We start from the raw sequence: 24,491 nt of genomic DNA, 5'->3' as shown, positions 1-24,491 counted from the left end.
CCATTTAAAAATTTTATCAGGCTACTGGATGGCTCAGCAATTGCACTTGTATGGCAAAGAATAAGTCCTTTTCCTGGTCTTTAAAATTAAATATCTTAACATAAACTAAGGAGGCTGAGAAAAATGTTAATTTTTGATGGAAATTTCAGACGGCACTTGGAGGTTTTTGCATCTGAACTCTTCATTTATTCTATTTTCACGTTACCTGTTGTAATGACATCATAGAAAGTGTCTAGACCCCAAAGTTCCTGAAAATTGATGGCATTTCAGAAAAAAATGTGCGATCCACAACATTTTGTGGAGTTTGCTTGATTTTGTGATAAATTCAATGAAATCGTAGTGGGACTGATTACAGTATATTTAGTTTCTGAAGAAAAAGCTAACTTTTTTTATTCTGCGAAACTACACCCAAACTGTGACAAAAATGACATATAATAAACAGCAATGCATAAAGGTATTCATATAATGTTGTGATAAAAAAAAGAGTATATAACTTCCCACCACTTATGAAAGTTATGAAGTTATGATATAAGCTATGAATAACTATTTCACTGACATAGAAAGCTTTGCCGTTTTACTGCTTTTATTGTTTCGACGCATAAAAGCTGACACATATTTTGGAAAATCGTTATTCTCTTACTGTAGCAAGTGTAACTTTTATTATTATAATATTTTGACTGACATTTTACTAAATTGAATACAGAGTACATTTCAAGTGAAACAGGCATATTTATTGGTTGTGACAGTTGTGAATAATGAGGCATATTTTTATACTATATTTTTATAGTAGATTTAATACTATATTCAGTTGTCCAGTTTTATTGATTATCCGTTTATACATTATACTTTATCAACTCGCTGCCAGTTTATAATTTCTAAAGAACTCAAGTTCTTGACTGAACTAAAAAATAAAACTTAGTTTAGCAGAATAGTTAACCCTATAGCTATCTGACCTATTTAAACAACAATGTGCTAAAAAGGGAAATGTTTTCCTATGTCATCTGTATATAAACAAAAAAGCATTGTTCATTGTATTTGCACAAAATTATGTCTTTATATTTTACACAAAACCAAAACTGGTATTCTTAAGCTTGTTTTCAGAAGTTTCCAGGCCTCCCAAAATGCTGTTGTGGTGAAAACAAAAGGTCAAAATGCTAAAAAATTTCCAGTTTGAAACAGTGTTGTATAAACACCTTCAAAGTTGACATGTAATTGGCAGGTTACATAAGTGACAAAATGTTTGTTGGAAACACAAGCAGTCGACTAGAACTTTTAAGACGGAAACCCCTCACTGCAAGTCAGCTGCACCTTTAGCAAACCTCCTAATTCTTGCAGCACGAGGACTTTGATTGTTTATGAGCGTAAAGAAGTGCCTGATCTGTTCGGCAAAATATTTGACTGTGTGTTTCACTGCATTCCAAACGACTAAAACTATATAATGATAGAAAGAAATTTCCACTGTGCTGAGTAAGGGCGCTTCCAATGCTGTTCACACCAGAAGCAGAATGTGTGGATAAATTGCACTATTCGCATGTAAATAGATGCGTGCACATTTTAGTTTACTCGCTTTATTCGCACGTCAAATTTACTTCACAAGAGACTTAGATTCGTGTGATGGGCAGGGCTTCTGTCTGCCTGGTGATTCTAGTTTCGTTGCTAAATGGCTAACATTGATTTTATTAAGAAAATAACTGTGTTTGTGTGCTTTAAGAAGGCTGAAAAACAGCATTGATTCGTTTGGTGCAATGTTTGAGTCCATTAGATCCTTTCAGAGGTGCACCCAGTTCAGTGAGCTCATAAACTCCGCCAGAAACTTAACCTGGATGATGGAAGCATTTAGCTGTGTTCTGACTAAGCCGAGCCCAGTCTGATGAATTGTAGTCGGTGTGTGCAGGAGGATTTTCCTCTGGGACACCAACAACAGTTGCTACGTCATAATTACACCCCCACAAGAGCAAGCTCCTGATTGGTTGATGCGGCACAAATGTCCGCTGAAGTTCAGATTTTCTGACTTTTGTGATTTGCACGAAATGCTTGTTCAGCCCGAGTGTAATATGAGTGTGGGCCATCGGGGGAGATGGGTGAATGAGACAATCGTTCTTTTGGTCTGTCTATATTTAACCCAATAAAAAATTTTGGCTTCAAAAAAATCGATTTGTGTTGGGAAAACATGAAGGAGTTCGGTTCACTTAATAATTTATATAAATTTTAATGGACTAAACATAAGACAATCATGTTGTCTCCTCAAAAACCTAATAACTTGGTTTAAATAAGTCATTTGAACAAACAGCAAATGTCTTTTTTTTTCAAGTGATTTAAAACAACCCAGCATATTAAAACAGTATACATGGCCTGTTCTCAGCAGATATTCATGTTTTGCAAATCTGTTCTAGTGACACTCGAGAGACTCCATCCATCCTCCAATGTTGGCTTTGATGATGTTTTGAGAGGGGAACGAGGTCTGTCAGCCAACGAGCCTGTAATTGATTGCAGAGATCTGGCCAACTTCAGAGGACGCGGTTCAATCTCCAGGCTCAGATTCAACAGAGCGGGTTCAGACATCATACTGTTACAAAAGGGCCCCAAAACCAAAGTAAATTTGCACATTTGTGTCCTTTGAAAGTTCACAACTGACTTATTTTGTCTTTGTTGGCTAGAAGAAAAGAAGCACTCAAAATATGATCCCGTAGAGCAGAGATATGGATTTTAATTGGCAAGTTCTGTACATTAGAGCTTAAACGAATAGTTCACCTAACAATGAAATTTACTCACAATTTACCTTCAAGTATCTCTGATCCTTTTGAATTTCTTTCTTCTGTTCAACACAAAAATAAGATATTTGGAATAATATTGGGAAAGCAGTAAAATTAGCATTTCACTTCTTGACTTCATGGCAAATTTTGTAAATCAGGACCTGAGCTGACATGAACTACCTTTTCATCCCGAAATAGCACTTTACCACCAAGCCAACACACAAAACTTTGATGTCAAACAGTTTCAGTGAAAGCTATTTTACTTACTAAAATGTAATAATAATATTGTAATATTGTGTGTAGTAATGAACATTTTGCATTGTGCCACAGGAATACTCATCTCATGTGTCCTTCACTTACACTAGAAACCTGATCTGTTACATTCTGAAGAGCAAAATGTGAAGTTTCTGAGTCACGGGTTGCACAGAATTACAATCAGCTCGACTTCCCAGCAGATTTCTCTCCTGCAGAAACACGGCTTTTCCAGGAAGACCAACAGTGGTCAAGCACATAATAAAGCTTGTGGAACATTAATAGTTTCTTTTACCAACGTCTGACTTTGACAGATTGGGATAACAGAGAGAGAAATCATTAAAAGTAGGTTTTATGCTAATCGCCTCAATGCCTTTTAAAAAGCACACATCAAGTGCATTTAGCTGATTGATTGAGAGTGAGCAGGATGGCTTTACTCTCCTACTGCTGATAATGATGATTATGTTTTCGGGCACACTAGGCTACTAGAAGGCCCAGATCAAATTAACCCTGGGGCTAAAGCTGCTAATTGATCAACCTTGATATGCATCTTAAAGAATGAACGCCACATTCCCACTCTCAACTCATTACATATTGATGCTCGGGGTAGCTTTCAGGTGTCGTTTTACATTGCCCATAGTCCTCCATTGCTTTAAATGACAAATATTTGGCATTATTATGCTGAACCAAAAGGCATCAGCAATTTTATCATTATAATTAAATTATATTTTGGGTAATATTTTTCATTATTGCAGTGTGAGTTTTTAAAGCTACACAGTCAAAACTATTTTATTTACATTACACTTTGAAGACATTTTAAGAGTGGCTCAGTAGTTAGCAGTGTCTCCTCACAACAAGAAAGTCGCTGGTTCGAGTCCCGGCTGAGCCAGTTGGCATTTTTGTATGGAGTTTGCATGTTCTCCCCGTGTTCGCGCCGTGGGTTTCCTCCGGGTGCTTCTGTTTCCCCCACAGTCCAAAGACAGAAAACTGAATAAACTAAATTGGCCGTAGTGTTTGTTTGTGATTGGAAAGTGTATGAATGTTTCCCAGTACTGGGTTGGAGCTGAAAGTGCATACGCTGTGTAAAATATATGCTGGATAAGTTGCTGGTTCATTCCACTGTGGCGACCCCTAATGAATAAAGAGACTAAGCCAAAGGGGAACTATTAAATGACCGAACTACAATTCTGCCACCGAACTGCACTACATTTCCCATCTGGCACTTCACTCACACACCATTTTCAGATTTCTGAAAACTGGTTGCCCCCTGACTGCTTACAACTGTAGCTCCTGAATGCTGATGAGTTGGACTATATTTACACCTCACATTCTTAAACAAATTGCTGAGTCTTGTTTGTTGTAATTCTATGCCTTGCTGTGCCCTTTGCCTTGTTTATTGTTTATGCTGTTTGCTGCCTGTACCAATCTCTTTACCTGTGACCATGACTACTCTTGTGAATTGCCCCTAAGATACTATTTGCTCCTATTTAGACTGTTTATCTGTGTTTTAGTTAATAATGTCTTTGCATTTGGACCCTCAACTTCGTTGAACCTCGACTTTCTGCTACAATGAGCACGTAACTCGGCTAGTACTAAATCTAACCATTTGTCAATATAGAACAATGAATATAACAGTTGCTAGTTATTTCAAAAATATGAATATTGCAAGTCTTACAAGGCATTGCAAGATATTTTAGGAGGAATTGATGTGATCTCCATTCGCTGTACAGCTTAGATGTTGTCTATCACAATTTCAAATATTTATTTATGTGTCTTATGATCAGTGTGTGGAATGCTATTGGCTCCCTCTGTGTTACATGACTAAACATGTCAAATTCTTTCGGCTCTCTGTGTCTCATAATCAATACGTCAAATGCTATTGACTCCCTCTGTGTCTCATAATCGATGCATCAAATGCTGTTGGCTTCTTCTGTATCTCGTAATTAATACATAATATGCTATTGGTTCCCTCTGTGTTTCATTGATACATAAAATATTATTGGCTCTCTCTTTGTCTCATAATTGATACATCAAATGCTATTGGCTCCCTCTGTGTCTCGTGATCAATAATGTCAAATACTATTGGCTCCCTCAGTGTCTCGTAATCGCTACATCAAATGCTATTGGCTCCCTCTGTGTCTCGTGATCAATAATGTTAAATGCTATTGGCTCCCTCTGTGTCTCGTGTTCAATAATGTCAAATGCTATTGACTCTCTTTGTCTCGTAATGATACATCAAATGCTATTGGCTCCCTCTGTGTCTCATGATCAAAGCATCAAATGTTTTTGGTTTATTTTGTGTCTCGTAATCGATAAATCAAATGCTATTGGCTCTCTGTGTCTCATCAAATGCATTTGGCTCCCTCTGTGTCTCGTAATCAATACATCAAATGCTATAAACTCCCTTTATCTCATGAGCAATTACATTAAATACATCTTATTGGATATCTACAAACGGGATATGAATCATTTTCAGTTATTATAACAAAAAAGACTATGTTGCAATAAATAAACATGACATTTGCCTGCTGCTTATTTACGTTGTTCAGAAGTGGATAGGATTAGGGTATATGTGGGGTTAGTTGCTCAAAAATATTTCTGAGAGTGCACGTTTATAAAAGGATTGCATTTTACAAACATATATGAATTATTGGGAAGTATAATGCGAACAAGCAAAATTCCCGCAGGTCATAAAACGATGCTGGATGTTACAAAAGTGACAAAAAGGGGTCTTGATCAACGGACAATATGTGATGAGTTGGGAGTCAGAACGTGCTGTTTAGAAGGCAAAAAAACAGTCCACCCTGGTACTAGGTATAAATAAAACAGGCTGACTTAAGGTTTGTTCAGATTTCCCTAATCCCTTCTTCCATGTAATCATGATCCGGTTTGCTAGCCTGGAGCTAACAGTACATCATTGGCTTGGCTTAGCTTTCAGCACATGCTTTTTTCTTCTTCTTCTGCGCTCTCTTTCTTACCCCTCACCTCTGCCTGTCTCTGCTGCAGTGTAACAGGGGTCAGAGGTCTTGAGCAAGAGAGTGGAAAGGTATTTTTGTGGTAACCGTAAACCACATGCTGGAGCTGTACCCAAACATCAGCTGTCTGCGACATTAGAGGACCCCAGGGTAACAATGTAAGCGATACGTCTATTTGTCAATGTGAACTTCAGCCCGCGTGTGGTAATTAACTTCACACATGAATGAATGACTGGTTTATAAATATTCAGTATTGGACTTATATGTATATTCACATTATCAGATGTTGCTAGTATGACCTGCATATAATATATGCATACCTACTAGTATATAGAGCATGTGTGTGTGTGTGTGTGTGTGTGTGTGTGTGAGTGAGTGCAAATTGAGAGGTGAAGGGAGGACAAAAGGAAAATCATTTTTATGCCACCCACCAATTTTAGCCCCATTCCCCCTCCAGTCAAAAGTGCCCGCACACACACATATGTTTCAGCTTATCTCTCCTGTAGGTCTCAGGTCTTGAGCCTAAATGGTGGATTTAGAATAAAGGCCACAGACAGACATGCTGCTTTTATTCCAGATCATATTATTCTCTCAGGCTTCTCACACACACACACTAAAATGGAAACATTCTTTTGTTTGTCTGGTGTTTACTAGCTTTGATACAATCAACATAGAAACCAAAATCCTACCCCAAAACTTAATTTTATTCCTCTTTACAGTTTAAATGACATGATTTAGAATATGGATGTCAAGCCAGTGAGTTTTCATGAGACATTTTACATATTATCTACAAATTTAGATATGGTCTTAATTTGCCATAGGTGGTATCAATTTTATTTTATTTTTTATAAATGTTTTTTTTTTATTAGTTAATTTAAAGGGCACCTTTTGACCCCTTTTTCAAGATTACACCAGTATTACTGTAGACACACTATACCTTCACCTGTTCTGTCCAAACAGCTTTGAAAAGAGGATTTTCATCATTGGTGCTCTTATTTATGGGACATTATGTTGTCTAAAATGAACTAACATATCTGAAAAGATAGCCTATTTTTGGTATTATACATTATTTAATTCTCTAAATGGCTTTCTATTAAATATGGAAGAAATGTCATCTGTAGTTTTATTCATGTGCTTTTTTCCGTAGCAACAAAAATACCCACAAATATATGTACATATGTATGTTTGTTCGTATCTTTTTATTCTTCTTCCTCTTTATTTCTTTTAATTATTTTTTTCTTTTCCCTTCCTTTCAGCAGAAATGGCAGCATGGCAGAGACCTGTCAACACATCAATGATGTTTTAGTTTCATTTAGTTGCAGTTAAGCTTCATATTACATTTCAGACATTGTAGATGAAATTCAGAGCTCTAAACAAAACATTGGTTGCAACTTAATCAAATGCTCACATACTAGATGCAGCTAATATTCTCCGGTGGCCTATTGTGATAGTAAAATGTCTATTGTATGCAAATTTCAAAGTCAACCAGATACTTTTCAGCTACTTTCATCATAATGAGATGTATGTATGGAGGTTTGAATATTTACACTCATTGTTTGTTATACGTTATATATAATGTACATACATATACATAGATTTCAATGTTGTGCAAATTTTATAATAACTATTACCAGAGATTGTGTCTTGGTTTTACTTAAAAACTCAAGGTCATCCTGAGTAAAGCCTCAGAAAAGCCACAGCACACTCTGAACAGCAGTAGTTTTTGATGTCTCTTAAAAAAAAAAAAAACAACAGTAAAAACGCTGAGAGAAGCAGCAGAAGCGTGTCAATACACTCCATGTTAAAATGGAAAATATTTTGGAGGTATTAGTGTTTGCAGTGTTAAACCCAGAGAATGCAGACAGCACTATAAACCAGACAGAGGAAAGATGGACGCGTGGAGGAAAGAACATTTGCTGTAACTGTGGAAAAAACCAAAGGATTTGGGGTTTAAAAGACCTGCTTTCATGTTTATTTGCACACAGTTCTTCACAGTAAGGGTTTATCTTTCAACGAACTGTTTGCACTCTTGTCGGGATTTCTCATCTTTTGTTTTGAGCGAGTACTTGACATTAGCACAGTGGCTAGTTTGTATTTAGAAATCTTGTTGCTAATTCAAACATCAACATCTCATTTTCATTCTTTAGAGATTTGCTGGTGCGTCTCTTTCCTTAGGCTCTTTCTGTTAGCTTCACCGGAGCTTTCTTTCATTCGGAGATCTCCACAGTTGACTAGGCCTGCGCGCATTTGCTTAAAAGCCCAGCTCTGTGTATGCAAATTATATTCAAAAGACAGACTTGACAGAAAATGCAGAGTAAAGGTTAAAGTGTTTGTTTATCCTCCTCCTTTTTGCAATACAGTTCACAAGTTTTCCTTGCTACTATCAAATCAAATTTTTATTATTTTTTATTTATTTTTTTTTTTTTTTGTAAATGGTTTGTGTTTCTAGTTCAGGCTTGTCTTTATCTGCTTAACTATCTCTGCTGTGTTCCAAAACAGTGTTGCCAGATTAATCGGCTGTTCCAAAACATAGGCTGGGTCAGTTCAGCCTTTTAGAAAGTCGAAAAAGAGAATATAAATGTATTGATGTAGTTCCTTATTTTACTCTATTGCATCTTTAGATCTGATTCTTCACTTTGTCCCATTTGAGGTTGTAAAATGGTCTATGTGTTTTTGATTGTCAAAGTTGCAATCAGAATTATTAGCCCCTCTGAATTAGTAGCCTCGCTGTTTATTTTTTTCCTCAATTTCTGTTTAACGGAGAGATTTTTTAACACATTACTAAACATAACAGTTTTAATAACTCATTTCTAATAATATATTTATTTTATCTTTGCCATGATGACAGTAAATAATATTTTGCTAGATATTTTTCAAGACACTTCTGTACAGCTTAAAGTGACATTTAAAGGCGTAACTAGGTTAACTAGGCAGGTTAGAGTAATTAGGCAAGTTATTGTATAACGATGGTTTGTTATGTAGACAATCAAAAAAAATTATAGCTTAAAGAGGCTAATAATTTTGACCCTAAAATGTTGCGTAAAAAATTAAAAACTGCTTTTGTTCTAGCCAAAATAAAACAAATAAAACTTTCTGCAGAAGAAAAAACTTATCAGACATACTGTGAAAGTTTTCTAAATCTGTTAAACATAATTTGGGAAATATTTAAAAAAGAAATATAAAAATCTAAAGGGCTTTAAAAATTCTGATTGCAACGGTATGTGTTTTTGTGTACTGGTTTTGGTTAGACAGAAATTTGTTTAATGGTTATGACCTAATTGAATGAATGAAAGAATGAATGAATGAATGAATGAATGAATGAATGAATGAATGAATGAATGAATGAATGAATTGATTGGTAACCAGAGAGCTGAGGAAAATTGACCTCCATATTTTAATTAATTGTTAATTTTTTCTGTATGGAAGTCAGTGTGTGCCAAAAGTCCTGTAGATCCATCTTTTTTTGTTTTCAACAGAATAAAGAAACTAGTTTAGATTGGAAACAACTTAAAGGTGCACTATGTAGGTTAGACCAGTGGTTGAACTAAGTATTGCACACCTGGATTGAAACAAACGCTAGTGCAGGTTGCCAGATTGGTGACACCAGCAGTTGTGTGTCTGACTGTTAAGCCTAAAGGCTGAGCTTTTGTCCTAACCAACACCTGAAATGTATATTTTAGAAACCGTTTCTATTTCTTGCAGCTGAACAACAGAAAACTGACAATTATCACCTCAGGTACACCTCATGTGCTTTATTTAGTGTTAAATGCTAATAATGCGAGTTTAAAATGACAGTTTACATTACATTCATTGCCATACTACTGAGCAGCAGATAGTTTACCTCAGATCTTGATAATAAAAAAAAAAAACATACGAAATGGAACTGTGTCTCATTTTGAGGCTGTTACTGTCCACCGGAGGTTACTTTTCAGTAGCAGATGCATACTTGAAGAGCCATTTTGACAGACTGAGTAAAATATGCGGTTTTCCACCAAGGCAGCTCGGTATGCTGGCATATAACTGGCTAAACTGACATTTGGCAGGTTAAAGGGACCAAAATAAAGACAAGTAACACACATTTTCAAAGCAGAACAACTGACTTCAGCATTGTTTTTCAGATAAACAATAATGTTCACTTAGCATGTTTTTCTAAATATCTGCAAATGTATTCAGGTGTTTTATGCTTTAGAAGAGTCAAAATCTAACATAATGGTGAGAAATTCTTGTGGACTCATTAAAAGAAAATAGGTCATATCGGACTACTTATTGGATGTTTGCTGAACTCTTCTGGGGTGCGTTTCCCAAACAACGACGTAACCCATGCTGAACTATCTTAGTACGATGCATCATTGAGAAAAAGAACGATGTAGTGACGAGTGTTTCCCAATACACGTAGTTTCTCTATCGCAAATCCATCGCTTACAGCGTAAAACGCCCATAATGACGCTCTAAACAGGGCGGAAGAACTACTTCTTTACAGAAGAACCCCATCATTTCTTTGCACAAATTATATTGTTTTACACGCACACACATTTAAAAAAAAATCCAATATTAGTCTTGGTAAAAACAGGCACTCACTTTCCATATTTATATTTACATATTAGGAAATGAAAAAAAATCCTAATTTAATAATAATATTAATAATACTAATGATGATCATGAGGATGATGATGATGATGATACTTATTGTTTTTATTATTGAAATGAAAATTCACATTTTAAGATTATTATTATTATTAATTTATTTTTATTTTTATTATTAAGTAGGGAATTGTTTATTTGTTTTTTAGAAAAGTCTACTTTTACAATTTGACTTGTAAACCACAGCAGAAAGTTCTAACCAGCAGGCCCATGTCATATACAGTACAGATACTTCATAAATAACCTACTATATATAAAAAAATAAATAAATAAAATAAAATAAAATAAAAATTAACGCATGCTTTTTATTTTTACAAGCTTTTGGAGATGTAACATAAATTCCACTTTTAAATAATAGGTCACATATAGCTTTCGCTTGAGGCTGTGTTCAAAATTACATTAATGTTTTCAAAGTGCACTGTCAAGGGAACACAATTGTAAACATAAAGATTGCTAAAACTAAACTGTAAAAATAGATTGAAAGCAAATTACACCTAAGGGAGATGACCTTAATGCTTTTATATTTTAAATAATTTCAACTTCGAATGTGAGAATGTTCTAAGTGAATAGGGCATAAGGGGATAACTGGCAATAGAACACAGCCAGGAACTATGTTTCGAACGACAGCTCCAGAGCTGTAGTTGTGAGTGCTCAAGTTTGCAACGAAGTTTGCAAATGTTCGTTGGAGCGATTAATTTGGGAAACGGCAAATCAACAAACTATGCTTGTAACAACGGAACTTGCGACCTTAGTTGGCTAACGATGGTTTTGGGAAACGCAGCCCTGGTTGAAATAATCTGTTTTAATTAATAGATTCAATTTATAGATTTTAAAGTATTATTACTAGTCTATAAATCACTAAATGGCCTAGGACCTAAATACATCACAGATATGCTCACTGAATACAAACCTAACAGATCACTCAGATCTTTAGGATCATATAAACTAGAAGTTCCAAGAGTTCAGTCAAAGCAGGGTGAATCAGCTTTTAGCCACACTGTAATCCCGAATAAGTTGACAAAACTCAAAAAATTTGAGGTAATCAGTTACGTCAATTTTTTTAAGTTATGAAATTATCTATTTTAAGTAAACAGAAACATTAAGTTTTGAGTTTGTTGTACTCATGCAAGACACTTCACCTAACTTAAAATACCCAAGTTACTCAGCTTATACGTTTTAATTGCAATTAACTTAATTGTTTTAATTTTTCCAAACTTTAAATACTTAGTCACCCAGCTCATACATTTTAATACGAATTAACTTAATTGCTTTAATTTCTTTCAACTTTAAATACTTAAATCACCCAGCTCATACATTTTAATAGCAATTAACTTATTTTTAATTATTTATCTCACCTTTACATACTTAGTCACCCAGCTCATACATTTTGATAGCATTTTTTTAAAATTAACTTCTCCATCGTCAGTTTCACAAATAAAATTAGCCATTATTTTAATCTTTAAACCCCATAAATCTGTCAAAATAAATCTGTAATTTAAAACACACAGACAATACCATTTTAGACATTTATTTTTAAAGAAAAAATGTCCAACAGTACTTTCAAATTTGTCTCCTACAATTACAAATGTCTTAAAACGATAAAAACTATTAGACATAAAGAGATTGAAAATGAACACTATTCTAAAATTAATAAAAATTACCCACAATGTAAATATGATATCAGACATAAGAGCCTCAAGAAAAAACAACTATACGTTTGATAAAATTTAATAATACATTAATAAGTGTAAAACTTAGTCTTAAGGCATTCGTTAAAAAAATAATAAGTGCACATTCTGTGAAGTGACTCGTTTAGTGTAAACTACACAGAAACTGTATATATATATATATATATATATATATATATATATATATCGTTGAAGTCAGAATTATTCGCATTTATTTTTTCCCCCAATTTCTGTTTAACGGAGAGCAGATTTTATATATATATATATATATATATATATATATATATATATATATATATATATATATATATATATATATATATATATATTCAGTCTTGGTTGAACTATGATTCTGTCATTAACTTATTCCAAACCTGTTTGAGTTTCTTTCTTCTGTTGAACAATTAAAAGGTTATTTTTGACCAAAAAAAAAAAAAAAAAAGCTGAGACCTGTAACCACCGATTTCCACAGTATTTGTTTTGCTATTAGAAAGTCAGTGGTTACAGGTTGTCAGCTTTACTTAACTTTTGTGTTCAACAGAAGCAAGAAATTCAAGCAGGTTTGGGACAAGTGAAGAGTTAGTAAATGACAGAATTTTACATTTGGACAAACTATCCCTATATATAATAAAATGCATACTTACCAATTAAAGGTAAATAAATGTTTTAAAGTTACTACCCCAGAGACAGTCTTTATTAAGTAAAAAAAAAAAGGTCTACATTAACTCATTCTTTAAGCTTTCCATGCTACGAGACTTTTTATTTTCCATCATCCATGCCAAGCAAAACTTTTTGCACAAGTTCAAAGTCCTTTACTATATATTATGTGAAGAGCATACATTAATCCATACAAGACAAGAAAGGTCTGGACGTGTGCTGTGGGTGGTGTCCAATTCATTCTTCAGGACAACAGAGACCCTCAGTGAATGCAGGGCCAATAAAGCATCTTCAGTCAGCAGGATTATCAATCTAAAAATATAATTCAAGGATATTAATGTAAGGACAGTATCACAATGACTGAGCCAATATTATATGATTCATCAACTATTCGTGATTACAAATATGTTATTAAGTAAAAGTTTTCAAAACTTTCATCTTTTCATTAAACATGCCTAATTGTGAAAAGAATGAATGAAGTCTTACCAGGGTGTTCCTAAAGAATCTTAAGTCACGCTCACGCAGCAAGACCAAAAGACCTCTGATAAGAGTAGTCCGTCATGAACTGACATCATGCAGTTCCTGAAAATCAAGAATCAATTTTTTAAAAATGAAAAAAAAAAAAAAAAATCAAATTATATTTTAATGTATACTTTAACACGTGACCCCAAACATACCTGCTCATCATAAACCTTTAAAAGATTAGCCAGGGAATCTGCTGTCTTGCCAGTTTTGGATGCTGTTTGCCTTAAAATTGTCATGAAATGAAATAGGTGGTGGTCCAGTTGTGCAAAGAATTTGTGGGGAAAATTCTCATTTGTAACATGTTGGTAGTCTGCAAACAGCAAAAAGAAACAAGAGAGAATTTCATAAAACAAACCCACACCACAAAATATACAATTCTAGAAAAAATGTATTAATATTATTATTATGTTTCATTTACTTATCCATTTTTTACCTCAGATGAAAATCAGGTGTTGATCAGATGTTGAAAGCAGGATCTTCATGTTGTAAATTGAACTCAAGGTCTAGCTGAAGTTTCACTTTCCTTGCTGCAAAAGTATCATTGATAAATACACTGTAATATTTATTTTATCTGGATATGCCAGGCATAGTAGTTCAAAATAAATATTTTACCCACCTTTCACATGCCTCCATTTAAGAACCTATCTGTAGTCAGCAACACCCGACCTTCAATTCTGTATGTACACAAAGTCACAGTGTCATTTAGCTGAGAGTAGTACAGTTGCATGATGTCTAACGTTAACCTCCAAAATGGTTAGCAATAGAGCTGATTATCATGTTAGTTGCTTTGATTCGATGAACACAGATTTAATTTAAACAGTATTGAAATTTTTAAAACAGAATAGGACGACAAAGAAATTTAAGGCCTGATTTTAAAAGCTACAAATAACAAAACTTACCTTATTGTCTAATGATGTAAAAATATATACTAAAATATTTATATTTTTAAGATATAAATATATTTTAAGCTACAAAATTTGCACATCAGAAAACTATGTCTTGTTTACCGCGTCTTAAATATTTTGTTTTGTTATTATTTTATTTAATAACATAATTTTGTATTAATGTGTTATAGATATGCATACTTTGTTTTTTAGGCTGTTTATATTCTCTCCAGAGTAAACATTTTAAAAAATAGATTGAAAAAAAAAAACTTTTATCATACCTTTAAAATACATTTGACCTAAATGACATTTAAACTCATTTAACTGATCGCATTAATCAGGTAATCATTGATATGAAGAGATGTCGTCTTAAGCGCGAGGAAATATTAAGTGTTGATCAGTGCTGGTGATTGAGGTAAAGTTAGTTTTATATTTACACATTCAGACTTTCTCCTTAATAATATAATTTCAGAAAGGTAATTTTTGCATATTCTTAATGGTGAAATCATATTAGCAGCCAATGACTTTCAAAGTACAACATTGTTCAGTCAAAAAAAATAGTGCATTTAGTGTAATATTGTTTTCATGTCATACTTGCATGTGATTTCAGAACGAATAGACAAAGTACCATGGTAAACAATTTATGGAGCGAATCACAAGTTGTTACTAAATGAATGTATGAATATAAAACCAACTTAACCTCAATGTGGTAGTGTAAATTGAAGCTTTGCTCTGTACCTGCTCAGGTGAGGAGCGCAGCTTAAATGTTCTCCGTCAGGCTATCCTCATACATGGATCAGCAAGCAACAAGCTGCGTGTGACAGAGTTAAGTTTTGAGACTACGTTTTTGCGCGTCATCAGAAAATACCGTTTAGTGTTTAGGCGGAGATCATTTGAGTTATGATTAACGTTACGTTTCCTGCGCCTTTCGTTTCCGAAGTGCCTACAGATCGCGAAGATAATACCACATTCACATACTGGATGGAGTTCAGTGCAGCGCCATGACATGCGGTTGTGTGAGCGCGCGTCTCCATGACAACTTCAGCACAGGCTGAGAAAAGGCATACTCGCGCCAAGATTTAATTTTTTTTGAAAAATGTAATCTGCCGATTTTAAATATTTTTGTCTTTATCACACTCTGTTAAAATTCAGAGTTAACACATTACAACTAACGCTAACGTTGCACTGATCCTAACTTTTTAAACAGTAATGTTAACGTTAGTTAGCAACAAGTGAGGCTAAACATGTTTTCTGTAATGTACGACATGTAAACGCACCCTGATTAACTCTACATTACATTGAACTGTTACTGTGATTATATTAATTAAAACATACATTTAATATTTCTTGGATTTGTAAATATTTTACTTACTGTAGTGTGAAGCGATACCGATCCGCCATCTTGAAAAAAATGAATGAAGCATGAGCACGTACGTGAACCTGGATGACGTCAGACGCAAAATCACTGGGCTGACAGATTTTGAGTTAATGAAACTTTAAAGAGACATTTTGTATAAATTAAACCCAGCAGAATTGTTCACCTTACTTGAAAGATTAAATTTTTTCAAACTCAAAAATAAGAAAAAGTTCTAAATACTCATAAAGGTTAATTAAGATAAACGAATTTTAATGATTTAAGTTAATAGAACTCAATTCAATTAATTAGTTACAGCATTAGGGTTTACAGTGCACTACGCCCCTCGCTGCTTGAATCAGCTTCCAGAAATGATCAGATGTGCTCCAACATTAGGCACATTCAAATCAAGACTGAAAACGCATCTGTTTAGCTGTGCCTTTACTGAATGAGCACTATGCTGCGTCCGACAGATTGCACTATCATGTTTTTCTCTTCTTCTTCATTCTTTTATATCACATTTTACCTGTTTTTATGTTTTGTTTTGTTTTTACGCATTTTTATCATTTGTTTTTATTTTTATTTTACTTGTTTCTTTTATTCTTGTTTATGTAAAGCACTTTGAATTGCCACTGTGTATGAAATGTGCTATATAAATATACTTGCCTTGCCTTGCCTTGCCTAATATATGGCCAACATTTTTAATTACTTTTTACTCACAAATAAAAAGAATTCTAAATATCCCCCATTTTGAAGCTACAACTTCAAATAGCAACCTACAAAAGCAAGAACTATGAGAACGCTGCACGTCCAATCAGATTTTAAGCCTACAAATTTACACATATGGCCGTGCTAACTCAAGCTGAGATTTAAATATAGAAAAACTTTTTTAAAAAGAGAGAGGGTAGTGAATGTCCTTGGAACTGAAAAGCTGGTAACAGAGACTAAATAAATCAGAGCAATGGAGCAGCGCTGGAGTACAGATGGAGAGCAGCTCTGGAAAAACCCAATGACCTCGGGATAAGAAGAGTTCAAGAAGTGAACAGATAACTTTATTGTCCTCCAATAGATTCATTATTAAATCAATCAGCTTACTCAAGGATCCATCTCCATGCTGACTGCACTGGGATGTCAAAATGAGTACCACTATTGTTTTCATAATCCACTGGACTCATGCTGAACTCCGAAATGAGCTCTGTGTGAATGTAGAGAGAGAAAGAGAGAGAGAGAGAGAGAGTTTCATTCTCAAACTTTTGCCAGCGATGTGAGCCCTGAAGGATTTGAACCTGGCAAATAACCTAAAAATGCAGCAAAGCCTGCAACCATAAACTCTTTATATCTCTTCTTTTTAACGTCACATTTTTCCTGCACGTGCAACCAAATGTGCTATCGTTTTTTTTTTCTCTCACTCTCTTTTTTTTCATGTACAGCCCTTTTACATGAATGCAGAGCATATGTGTTGGACAGAGAAAAAGAGAGAGAGAATGAGAGAGAGACGTATAGAGGAACAGCCTGTGGGTCGCCCTGCCCTGAGGCGGTGGGGATCTGTAAGCAAAAACAGAGCGGTTGCTAGGAGATGGCCAAAATATAAACAAAGGCACAACCCTGCGAGCCGAACAAGGGCTGTTTCAGTTGGAGTTTGGAAAACAGCATTGTAAGAGGTGATGTGGATGGAGAAAGGGAGTTTTTTTTTTTTTTTTTTTTTGAGCGAGGAAGTTCTCCTTCTTTAACTCTCACAGGTGTTTGTTGAGGAAATGCCTCTACCACTGAGTTTAGCTTGGTTTTCCAACATCTCAAATGGATGCAGCTTATGAGAAACTAAGCTGTCAATCAAATCTCCCAGTCAACATACCATAACAAAATGACTGAAAAGTTCCCTATGTTATTGCCATAAAAATATATTCCAAGGAAAACTTGAATTTGGGAACATTCAGGATGGTAATATCATGGATATTCTGTTAGGTACCTTATGTCATGGTAGCCTCTTATAAAAGCACAGCCCTGCTGAAAAGACCAAGCTATTATCAGCCTAAGTTAGTTATCTGGTTTTGGCTGGTTGACCAGCCTGGTTTTAGAGGGGTTTTGGCCATTTCCAGGCTGGTTTGCAGTCTGGTCTTAGCTGGTCAGGCTGGAAAATGACCAGCTAAATCTAGCTTCATCAGCCTGGTTTAAGCTGGACATAGTTGGTTTTGGCTGGCTAGGCTGGTCAAGGTGATTTTAGCTGGTCATCTCCCAGCCTGACCAGCACAGACCAGGCTGCAAATGGACAAAACCACTCTAAAACCAGGCAGGTCGTTCTAGGTGGATTTAAGCTGTGTTTGGGTCGGTATGCTTTTATGGTCATTTCCACTGTCAAAAGGTACCAAAAAGTTACCGTACATACAGCTTTTTGTGTACCCTTTCCAAAGGGCACCTTGCACAACAAAAGGATACCAAAAGGCATGGCAAAATGCGCAACAGAATGCTTTTAGTTTACAGAGAAACATTACTAGTGTGTACACAAGCCAGAAGAATGAAAACAAAGAAAGCACTATTTTTAAAATACACCGCTAAGACATAACACCGTAATAATATATAAATAAAATAACAAGCCATGGTCGACCCAAGCTCAAACAAACCTTGTCATCGTCTTGATGAACAGCCACAAAGCCCAGAAAAAGAGTAGAATCTGTTGTGTGTCCTGTTGTTGTTTACGAGGCCGTCTAAAGCGTGATCGGTTTCACTTTGTCTAGAGAGCACGGGCGCGCTTGCCATACGTCTAGTTTATAATAATACCAATGTGCGCATGATTTTTGAAGTGTTTCTGAAATCTGATCCTTTCAGAAATGGACAAACGTGAGAGTGAAGTGCGAAAAAACAAAGGAGCAGCCCGAAAATCAAAGGAGTAAATGATACTTTCAGCAACCTAAATTATGAAAAACCTGCCATGTTAAAGTATTATCATCACCTTATGGACTATTATGAACACAGAATGACGGAATTACTTTTTAACAAGAGGTTAACATTACATGTGCTGCTGAAGAGTAAAGATGAGAGGTTTGTACTGACTGTATATGTTTTGTATAATTTATAAACCCAAATAAGACCTAAATGTAAGTTTTGGGTAGTTTTATTTGTAATTGATAACATTTCAGAGACTGTAAATTTCTGTATGTGTTCATAAATGTTTTATTTTATTTTTATTTTATAAAATTGCCAGACGTTACAGTAGGCTTTTGCAGTATCATTGATCTGCAGCTATAGTAATTAACATTTATTTATATATATAAGTATATACAGTATCACTCAGTGAAAATGAGGCATGAGGAAACTTAAAAATGAATCCACACTAGAATTAGTTATTAGTTATCAATATTAGTTATTCACTTTCAATGGTAAACTATTAGAAAATGTAAAATTCTGTTGATATTTTTCATCTGTTTCTGCTTAGTTTAAGATTGATCAGTTGAGTAATGAATTGACATTAAACAGACGAAAAGGGAGCTCCTCATAGCCTCATTGGAAGAGGAGTGAGAGTGTATGTGCGTGTGGGGGGGTGGATGTGTTTGGGTTCAGGCAAGAATTAAGGACTGGAGATTTATATGGGATTTTCCACTTTGATTTGTGCGTGTGTTTGTATCTGCCAGACTTCTGCTCTTGTGGTTTGACTTTATGCAAGAAGTCAGAGTCATCCAGAAGGTAGAGAAGATTAAAACCGAGCGAAAACAACAACAACTTTCCTCATTCAACATGTCTGCTCATTGTAGAAGTAAGACATTTAGTAAGGTCACTGTTAAGGTTAGTTTAATCCAGCTATTTGCCTTGTATAGTGAACCAATTGGCATTAATGGCAAGCGCTGAGTGTGTTTGTTGATATGATGCAGAAGTACAGCAGTTTGGCTGCATGCGTGTGAACTGAGGGGTTTTCCCTTTCATTACTTCCCACAGGCCGGCCTTATGATGAAGCCATTTACAACAAACTAAAACCTCTTTCATTTCACACACACACACACACACACACACACACACACACACACACACACACACACACACACAGGGATTATTCCTTATCATTTTAGACTTTATTTACAGTAGGTTGTCTGTATGCTCAATTAGTACAAAGGGGCATAACATGTGCCAAGATATATTTTCAATAGTCTTTTAATTCACTTTTGGTAAATGGTATCCTCATTGTACTGTTCTTCTCTGACAGGAGTGTCACTAGTTGTTTTTCCAATGGTCATTCCAAATGTTGGGACAAATATGAACAGACCCATCCATTGCATTATTTTTTTAATGAAATTAAAATTGCATTTAAGCTGTCAATCAAATCTCTCAGTCAACATACCATAACAAAATGACTGAAATGTTCCATATGTTATTACCATACAACCTTTTTTTTTATTTGTACACTTTCATGATGTTATTATTATGGATATTTTGTATAGGTCTTGTAAAATGAAATTAAAACTAACATCTAATATTTAAATATTTTTAGTCTGTTTTAAGGACACCAGGTCACCAGTTGTTTTTCCATTGATCTTTCCAATGTTGGGTCAAATATGGACAAAGCCAACCATTAGGTAATTTTTCAAATGAAATAAAAATTACATTCAAGCTGTCAATCAAATCTTTAAAGTCAACATACCATAACAAAATGACTGAAATGTTCTATTTGTTATTAGCATTCAAATATATTCCATGGAAATGCTATATTTGGACACTATAGTGATGGAAATACCATAGACACTTCCATGGTTTATACAAATAATAATCAAAGCAAATGAACTATGGTTTTACTGTATTTTAAACCATGTATTTTAAAATACCATTATATGTGGTATTTCCATAATTGTAGATAATTTCAGAGAATTCTGTAAAACCTTGTGAAATAAAATTAGAAATACTATAACAAAATGATTAAAATGGTCCATATGTTATAACCATACAAATATATTCCATGGCAGTTATTTATTTGGACACTTTCATTATGGTAATATCATGGATATAGCAATCTACTCCTAAATGCAACCCCTAAATCTGCATTTTTACATTTTCAATATACATCATTCTGTGTGATTTGTGACATTTTCTTAATTGGGACAAAACAAAGTCCTCACAAATTCAAAATGTACTCATATTGCTATATTTCTAAGGATGTAGGTATCCGCTGTGGCATGTGACATCATGTGAAGTAGCTTCCAGGTCCAAGCGTCATCAAACTGTATGGGGAGGCTCAACAAATGGTAATAATCAGCCTGATCTCACAAGAAAACGTTAGTATTTTACGTTTCGCCAGTATAGTGACTAATTTTACAAAATTGTACGATTTTAAAAAGTAGGCGTGGCATCTAACCCCACCCCTAAACCCAATCGTCATTGGGGATGAGCAAATCGTACTAAATTGTACGAATTAGTTCGTACAAATTCATACGAATTAGCCACTAAATCAAAAAGTTACGAATTGTCGTGAGATTGTGTTGTAATAATAAACTTTACACTTTACGTAATAATAAACGTAATAATTTACGTTTACTATTATACTTTTGAAAATCATGAACACTGGAAAACATCCATTCACATTCATTCATCATACACTACCGACAATTTAGCTTACCCAATTCACTTGTACCACGTCTTTGGACTTGAGGGGGAAAACCGGAGCACCCATATATATATATATTCATGCTTAATATTCGATTGAAAGAAAGTGAGTAATTCTTTATAAATTGTTCAATAATTGGTGTCTGTGATGCAGCATGTCCCAGGTCTGATGTGTACACCAAAATCTTTATATAAAATTTGCTTTAATGTGTTATAAGACTAAAAAGTGGTCATAAAGGAATATTTTCTCAATTCAAATGAGTTGCGGCTTGGACCCGAGACAGTATTCCATACGTCTCGACTTAACAAAGAGAAACAGTAAAAACAGCTTCTTATATGCTCTACCCCTAAACCCAACCCTCAAATTGAACATGTTGAACATTTTGCCTGTAATAAGATTCAGTTCAGTATAATTTTAAGTGTTTTAAATTACAAAGACATAAGGCATGTCCTCATAAACCACCTTAGTGTTGTAATACTAAGGTCATACCCATGTCATTATACACATTTCTGTCCTTGTTAACAACCAAAACACACACACACACACACACACACACACACACACACACACACACACACACACAGTGTCAGCCTTGTTTAAAAGCATCTTTTCTCAGTAAAATCTGAGTCAAATGAAATAATCTCTCTCTCTCTCTCTCACTGACCCACACACGAAACCAGGCTGAGCAAACACAGCTCAACTCATATATTCAGCTCTTATCGCTGCTTTCTGGATCAGCTATCTTAAGTAAACCTCCACATCTTCTTCCCATCCTAAACACACAGAGAACGGCCGGCTGGACTAACAATTAAACACAAACCCCCGGAGAAAAAAAAAGACAAAGACAGAGAGAAGAGAGAATGGGAACTTCACAGTTTTTCCTGAAACTCAAAGAGCCTGGACACACACACACACTTTGTGAGAACATTCATTTAGAGAGATACCAACATATATGGGGCCTAAGAAAAGCAAGTGAAACTAAATCTGTCTGTTTATCTCTCTCTTTCTCTCACACACACACACACACACACACACACACACACACACACACACACACACACACACACACACACACACACACACACACAGGTGTTTCCAAAGGCTTCGCGAATGTTTCTTTGAAGCTAAATAAAAGTAAAAGAGGAACAGAGGAACAGATAAGGGAAATATTTGACCACACTGACTCCGGGTTTCTAGTCTATCTGGTTTGATTCTAGGAATTTGCAAGAAAGCCTGCGTGTTAAAGTGTCAACGTGCCAAATAGAGGCATATATTGAATGCTTGTGTGTAAATGAGTATGTCCTCTTTAAAAATGTACAATTGATCTATTTCTCTGTGAATATAGTCAAACTGCTTTCATGCATTTAAAGAAAACTGTTTCCATTAGAACTTGACACCTACAATATTTTAAGAGGTTTGAACACAAGTAAGGTATTGCAAATAAATTAATAAATGTAAACCTTTTTATGGTTATCTTGATTTTTAATCATTATTGAAAGGGTTTTGGATATTTTCTTTAACATTCATTGGGCTGTACTAATGATTGCACTGTGGTCTTAAATTATTTTGTTAGTTTAGTTCAAGATTTGGCTTTTATACTGACTGATTTAATATACAGCTATATTAATATATAAGTGCTCAGCATAGTTGAGTGCACCCCATTTAAAAAAAGAATATTTTTATCCATTTCTCAGTAAATATAGACAATGTATTTTAGAGCATTTAAATTAAACGTATTTATTAAACAGGTGTATTTATTAAAATTATATTTTAGTCACCAAACACATTTAGAATTGAAAGATAATACAATTAAATTCAAACAAAATATTGCACACAAAAAAATACAACCTACAAACTTTCAGCAAAATTTGTACATTTTTGCTTCTCTTAATTTTTTTCTCTTTTTGAAATTTGTATTTAATATTTTTCTATATACATTTGGCTGTACTGTTGGACCATTATACTAAGTTATTTTATTATGTTAGCTCCAGATTTGTAGGCACATACAATATAATATTGTATAGCTGTCAGGGTTCTGCCACCTTGGTCTTGTAAATTCTTGTTTTGGTGGCAGAGCTCTGACACTACTCATGTCTGGTCCTGTGTCTGTCTCTGTGTGCGAGCGCGCCGTCGTGGGTGTATGCAGAGTGTGCGCGCTCCTGCTTGACGCGGCCGCGCGCGCGCTCTGCGTCCCTCAGACGCGTGCGCTCTTGTACTCGTGTTTGTGTTTTCATCTGTCAGCAGCGTGGTGTTTCATTCCCAGCGTCTCAGTCTTGTTGGTTTCGGTTTTGGTCGGCGCTGGGATGAAGCATGCATGCTGCGTGTGTGAGCGCACGGTGAGTGTTTTCATTCATCGTGTGCTCATGTCTTGCGTCTTTTGTCAAAGCACGTGGCTCGGTGTTTACATTGTGGTCACGTGCTTTTGTCGTGTGCTTCAGTGTTGTGTTTGTTGTCATGAACATGCGGTTAATGAGTTCTCTCATTGGCTGCATGTTCTTGTCCTGTTAAGTGAGCGCATGGCTTGTGTTGTCTCTCTGTGTCATGCGCTCTATTGTCTTGTCCCACCCTCCTTGTTAACCCATTATTAGTTAATTGTGTTCACCTGTTTGTGTGTTAATTTTCTACAGTTTATATACCCCTCACTTTTGCTGTCCTGTGCCAGTTCGTCTACACATGTAGTTGTTTGAAGTCCTGTCGTGTTTCCAGTCCTCATCCTTGCCAGTCTGCCCAGTCCTGTTTGTTTGTGTATGTATTTGTTTTGTTAATGTTTTCCCCCTCGGGGTAGTTTATTTTGCATTTTGTTTTATTTTTATTATTTAATAAAATCCCCATTTTCCTGCACTTGAGTCCTCGCTCCTTTTTACCCATTTACCCTCACCAACCCTGACAATATATATTTATATTTATATATATAATATATATATATATTTCTTTTTTCAAATACAAACACAGGAAAACATTAATGCAATAACCTAAAAATAATATGCTCTCAATAGATGCTGGATATCTTGTAATAATGGTCCAAACATGACTCAGAATGGCACGTTTAAAGACACTTATTTACCTGCAATCAGAGAGAAAAATGTTGAAACTGTGAAATGTAAGCCTAAAACCAAGAATAAATAGTTGTAGTTGGTAATATGTTCCAATTCTGACTGATTTCTTAGATTTGTAAGAT

General features: G+C 34.9%; 2 long non-coding RNA genes across 3 annotated transcripts; both read right to left on the bottom strand.

Annotated features, from left to right (window-relative positions):
• Positions 1 to 13,033: 13,033 nt before the first annotated feature.
• Positions 13,034 to 13,820, bottom strand: LOC147832171 (uncharacterized). Its single transcript, XR_015519253.2, has 3 exons — positions 13,644 to 13,820; positions 13,453 to 13,548; positions 13,034 to 13,278 (listed from the first exon to the last, which is right to left on the bottom strand). It is a non-coding gene; the product is annotated as an uncharacterized LOC147832171 (long non-coding RNA).
• Positions 13,821 to 13,915: 95 nt separating this feature from the next.
• LOC137488725 (uncharacterized) lies at positions 13,916 to 15,792 on the bottom strand. Of its 2 annotated transcripts, XR_015519255.1 has the most exons (4): positions 15,748 to 15,792; positions 15,114 to 15,186; positions 14,108 to 14,165; positions 13,916 to 14,018 (listed from the first exon to the last, which is right to left on the bottom strand). It is a non-coding gene; the product is annotated as an uncharacterized LOC137488725 (long non-coding RNA). The 2 variants fall into 2 exon arrangements; XR_015519254.1 differs by having other exon boundaries at positions 15,114 to 15,792.
• Between the last annotated feature and the right edge of the window lie 8,699 nt (positions 15,793 to 24,491).

The sequence above is a fragment of the Danio rerio genome, chromosome 20 (genome assembly GCF_052040795.2).
Source record: "Danio rerio strain M-AB ecotype USA chromosome 20, GRCz13ab, whole genome shotgun sequence".
NCBI lineage: Eukaryota > Metazoa > Chordata > Actinopteri > Cypriniformes > Danionidae > Danio > Danio rerio.
Note: the sequence above shows the minus strand (reverse complement) of the source record. Positions and strands in the feature narration are given on the sequence as shown.